This window comes from Pleurodeles waltl, chromosome 1_2, assembly GCF_031143425.1.
Source record: "Pleurodeles waltl isolate 20211129_DDA chromosome 1_2, aPleWal1.hap1.20221129, whole genome shotgun sequence".
Taxonomy (NCBI): Eukaryota; Metazoa; Chordata; class Amphibia; order Caudata; family Salamandridae; genus Pleurodeles; species Pleurodeles waltl.
In genome coordinates this window covers 711,591,450-711,597,449 of record NC_090437.1, presented here as the reverse complement: position 1 = coordinate 711,597,449, position 6,000 = coordinate 711,591,450, and the positions used below count along the sequence as shown (strand labels likewise).

The 6,000-nt window shown below is 43.3% G+C and overlaps 1 long non-coding RNA gene across 1 annotated transcript; it reads right to left on the bottom strand.

The window, feature by feature from the left end:
* Positions 1-3,998: 3,998 nt before the first annotated feature.
* LOC138295817 (uncharacterized) lies at positions 3,999-5,256 on the bottom strand. The gene is made up of 3 exons (XR_011203691.1): positions 5,187-5,256; positions 4,502-4,563; positions 3,999-4,236 (listed from the first exon to the last, which is right to left on the bottom strand). It is a non-coding gene; the product is annotated as an uncharacterized lncRNA (long non-coding RNA).
* Between the last annotated feature and the right edge of the window lie 744 nt (positions 5,257-6,000).

The window sequence follows — 6,000 nt, the reverse complement described above, 5'->3', positions numbered from 1 at the left end:
GCTGGGGTATCACAGTCCTCATTCTTGGCTTTCCTGCCCAAGGTGTTAGATCCCATAATCTCCCTCACACCCACCACATCAGCTTCCCCAACATCCAGCAGAAGCAGCAGGAGATAAAACAGGGGTTTTATCAAAACCATGACTTCCCACATGTGCTTGGTGCCACTGACTGCACCTATGTCTGCATCGACCCACCTGCAGCAACAGAGCACCTATTCAGGAACAGAAAGCACACGCTTTCTATCAATGTGCAGGCCATAGTTGACCACCAGCGATTGTTCACAAACATCTTGGCCAAGTGTCCTGGGAGTGTCTATGACTCCTTCATATTCTGGCACAGCAGGACCAATAAGCACTTCCAGGATGGACAATATGGCAATGGCCTTCTTGTCGGTAAGTCAACAAACCTAGCAATATATACACAGAGCACAACAACCCTGTAGGACACACAAGACATACACCACTACATTGACAAGTGGGCAGGGTGACACGGAGGTGTGACACTGGTAGTTATGTTGTACACCCTGACACAATGGGATACACACCTCTGGACAACTGACGGCTGCCACAAACATTAGCTGCACTCTAGAGCACCAAAGGACCAATGTCAAAGCCCACAGTGACAATGACATGCCTGCATTGTAAGTTCAACATGGAAGAGGAACTATTTACAATTACAATAGGCCACATAGTCAATCTGCCACCCTCTCCAAGCAGTATGTAGTGTGGAAGGGGTGTGCAATGTGTGTTGCAGCAGGTCTAACACCATGAGACACATAGTATGATGATGCTGACTCAGATGTAGGTGACACGGAAATACTGAGGCAGTCCCAACATCACACACCACTCCTGGGGTGCCATTTGCAGGTTGCAATAAGGAAGTGGACTGTGCTATAAACACATATTGATGTGCCACCAATGCAAACTGCACACTGCTGCACAGACTGAAAGAGCCAATTGTCCATCAAAACAGCACATGTAAGGCAGATGACCCTTCCTGCACAGATACATCCACCTCCACAAGGCAGTTAGCCAGGTTCCCTGGAGTAAGTTCGGTAGTGTAGGTGCACGGTTGCACATGAGCAACTGGCAGAGGGAACAACAAAGGCTTGCCTAGAAACAAGTCGCACATGGGACAATCAAGCATTGTCAATACTGAACAGCTGTCAACTTATGGAGATGTGTTGTGCATTGATCACCTACCCAATTCAAAGGGCCTCAGTGTCGCATTTCATCTGTAATGACACATGTCTAAATGGATGGTATGTCCAGGCCATGTAGTGCAACCTTATTACCACCACATTCAAACACATTGTGTGTGTGGATGTATCATGTCCCCTCCAGTGAAAGCACACTGATAGATATGGGACACTACACAACGCATGGTACATACATACTGACCAACAGTTAGGAAACCAAATCATACATCCCAGGTCCATGAGCCAAACACAAGTTGCCATGTCCAACACCCCGGTGCTGAGAAGACCTCACAGAAGCCCAGGAACTCACACCATACCACAAACACATGTGAGTCACAGACAACACAAGATATCAACTGCCATGCTACGTGTAATTTCTGTTGCAAGCACTAACAAAATACTGACTCCTATTATCTTTTCCAGCAGATCAGAGTTATGGGATCCAGCTATGGATCATGACCCCATTCCCCAAACCAAGCACAGCAGCACAGCGTGCCTATAATGAGGCACATCGGAGAACACGCACCATTGTGGAAAGGACTTTTGGCATCTGAAGTCCAGATTCAGATGCCTGCACATCACAGGAGGCAGCCTCCTATATGCCCCACAGATTGTGTGTAAAATTATACTGACCTGTGATTTCCTGCACAACATTTTTGTGAGGATGAACATCCTATTATTTGAGCTGGACCAAGAACTGCTTGAGGAGGAGGAGGAGGAGAAGGAGGAGGATGGCAGGGGAAATGAGAGGGAACAGCAGAACACAGCTGCAGGAATGTGCCGCAGACAGAAAATTGTACACAACGTTTTCACTTTATAGTCACTCTACACACCTTGTTAAGCTATGTAAATAAACACCTTATTTGATCACACAGTCCTGCTCTGGTGCCTTCATTCCCCATCACATGTACCTTAGGAATGTGAGTATTAACTCAGGGAGCATGTCACACATGGAAATCTGACTTCTACTGATGCAACATCACATGTGATGCGCATGATTTTACAGCAAACATCACACACATGACAAAAAGACTCATCTCTTGAATGTCACAAATGTAGGACACAATCAATGGACTACAACATATGAATCACATCCACGTTGCCAACATGTAAAAATGTAGCTCGACACACAACTATGACATCTGCAATCATAAGGTAAATAAGGGCCCCATAGATGAGGCAGTGGATGTGAAATATCAGCAGTGCAGGAATATATGAACAGACCCCTGAAATTACTAAGTGTGACACTTGCAATGTCTGCAAGGAGCTTGTGTGACAAGGGGGGCATCATTTGTGAAAATGGATAGCATGATTGTCCCAGGTATGACAAGCAATGTTCACAACATTTGCCCTGTGCAGTCCATCCCTGGAAATCAGTCCTGCCACTGCCATGGAGCCCAATCCTGACACAGGGTACACATGCCCACACACTTGGACTGAGCACTTCTATGAAATGCACATCTGAAATTATGTGAACACATGCAGTTAGGGCAGCAGATCCACCACAGCAACACAAGTAACATAGCTAATTGAAATGAGTCAAACTGACGTGTATAAAACATTTTATGGGTGGGATTTAGGCACAGTGTTTCAAACACAGGACGTACCAAACATGTACACATGTCAGACATTTGTCTAGTCCACACACAAGTCACCATGAACTCTTAACCAACAATTAGTGACATATGAGGGGTAACATATCCTCCATAGCACTCATCAACCATCCTCAATAAAGCCTGAGTTGTGTTTGTTGTCTGAAATGTAATGTCTTCTAAGTCAAACAACTACACACATCACATGAGTCAACACATTTCACAAACACATACAATGACTGTTGTAGATCACTGACTGCCATCAAATGTGGATACACATTCGGCACACATTCATACATATGCATGACGTCCAAAGTATTGCATGCCGTTCATTCAGAAACACACACATAGTAGTTACAGACCATACACACCCAACTCACAAAGTTGCGTGCTCTACCACATGTGGCCATACACTATATTACACACTGTAGCCCATACCATCCTATTTTCATGTCGATACAGGGTGCATCCACGGTAAATATAATACAATCACGCAATCGCAGATAGAGTAAAAAATGTTGATGCTAATGCATTGAAAAGACCCGCAAACTTAAACTATGGATACATGGGCACTTCGCGTGAATTCCACCTGTGCACCACACTCATGTGGATATCCAGTGAAATCGAAGTCTACAGGTAATGCGCTGTATATTGCCACACATGTTGATAATGTGTCGAAAATAGTAACCCAAGCATCTTATGCGTCAAAAAAGTACACGCACGACGTAAAACTCATCGCAAGGGGACAGGAAGTGATGTAATAGGAAATCCTGTTTACAGGCATGGTACAGTGGGTGTACTTTCACTTTCATTTTACAGTCTGTCCATTTGTTGACTGTGTGGCTGTGTCTCGGTGTTACTGGTGTGTTTTAGGTGAATATTGTATCTTGTGTTGTCTCTCTTGTTGTCATCACACAAAAAGGACAAGGAATATGGTCAAATTCCAGACCCGACTAATTCAAAAATCAATAATATTTTGACAAAACTACCCTCACCCACAAATTGTGGCATGCTTCATCATAGGGCCCTGCTATCACACTCCAAATAATAAATCCCCTTTGGAGTGGAGCAGTAAGGGTGGGGGAACATATAAGCACAAAAGACAAGACCAACAATTATGGTACAGGGACCACAGACGAACAACAGAAGAAATATCTAAAACTGACTCAGGCTGATCACTTCACTAATTTATTCTGGTTCAGCCTGGACAGGATTAAAACAATATTGTTGGTGGTGTTTTAGGAATAAATCACCTGTACACCCCAATCTCTGAGAAGGGTCAACATGTTTCGGCCTATTGTAAATGCCCATAAGTGTCATGCGGCCTTCATCAGGACCTTCGCCCTGTCCCCGTATTATAAGGAAAACCCTACCTGTCTTCTGATCAGGAGGCTAGTTAAATCGTGCTGTTAGTTGCTCATTAGTTCATCAGCACACTCGGTATTCTGTGGGGAGAGAAATGTTTCGAATTTAAATCCACGAACAAGTGGAATCCAATATCATATAACAATCCCCAAACTTTTCACCTTAAGTATATAAGGAAAAGGTAATTAAGATTGTGCTCAAACAATTCCATATGTCTAGTGCATACCATCGTAGGGAAGATAGCACCTGTGTATATTAACTAAAGTTCATTAACTCATATTAATATATGCACACCCCAGTGATATGCCCAGGTCCAAAACAAGGAAGCAGGGTTGGTACACTTACCGAGTTTCATAAATACCTATCTTCATCGGAGCCGGGTGGGAGCACCAACCTGTAGTCACACACTGTATAGAGACAGGTCATTGTGAATTTAAAACAAGAAAATGGCTGTATATACTCTAAAATAAAATTATTATCCCTCCAGTTCTGTCAAAACAGAGCTGCAGAACATAAGTATTATAACTTATTATCAAGGAAAATAGTATATCCAATAATTAAAGTAATAATAATGTCATCTTATGTTTCCACCCGCCGTCCCGTTCCTGTTTCCATGTGTGCTGGGGAGTGTATCTCTGTTCTCTCGTGTTTATCGGTATTCAAATCTTGCAAACATTAATGAAGCCTGCCGGCCCTTGACTAGTAGTTTTTCTCATGTCGTGATTCCGCCTGCCGGCCTGTTTTGTTTCCATAAATCTGCCATACAAAATGTTCAAATTCTGTCTGATGCCCGTATAGTTAATATCAAAGTCCAATTAACCCATAATCCGCCCGCTGGCCCTTGAAATATGATTGTCAAAATGTTTTCTGAAGTTCTGATGAGTTAAACAAAGAGTATGAGAATACCCGTAAACGGGTCCATGTAGCCGTGATATTGATATGTCGCCCTGTCTGCCATAATGGTAGCGGCATGGTAAACGTGCTGAAATTGTGAAAATAAAGTGACCCGGGCCCCCTCAGCCCACCTTACTTTTTCAAGGGTCCAAAGCTGCCGCCAGTCTGCCTCTGCCCGGTTCCACGGTGAGACAGAGACAGGGAGCCGGTCAGCAATAAAACGCCATTTCCGGGTATGACGTATCCATGCCCTGCGGGTAAACTAGACCGGCACCTCCTATTTGAACGGCGGCCATCTTGGGTGAGTTTGAGGTTGTCAAACCCGCCCCAGCCTGCAGAACGCTCTAAAAATCGGGCATTCATAATGTAAAACATAATTTTTTAAAAGGAGTCTCCAAATGTAGAAAAGGGGAGGGGAAAAAAGGGGGGGCAAAATGGGGGAGCAAGAAATACCTACCTACAGGAAACCTCCCAAAGAATAGTCAAACCCCTGACCAGAAAATTCAATGGCCATTAAATTAATGGAAATTTTCTAATTGAAAAAATACCATTCACTTATTCAGGACATAAAGAAAATATGTGAATGAAATAAGAAAAAACAGAACTAAGAATCGAAAAAGAAAGAGGGTGGGGGCCAGAACATTTCAATTACTAGTTATAAAAGGACACAGGCAGACCTATACAGTTGTTGGCTAATTCTGGCCTAGATATTAACAATCTCTCTTCATACATATTATCTAGTCAGGGGATTCTGATATAAACCCCATTACTGATTGAGCAATTGTAGCCACTGTACGTCATCATTCAGTCCCTGGCTATTGGTCTTGGTGCGATAGATCCAGTGTTGTTCATGGAAAAATAAATAGTCTGCTATATTGATGCCATTATTTTTTGGAGTTGGTTTGTCTAATATAGTCCATACCATATCATCTGGACCATGAAGTTTGTCA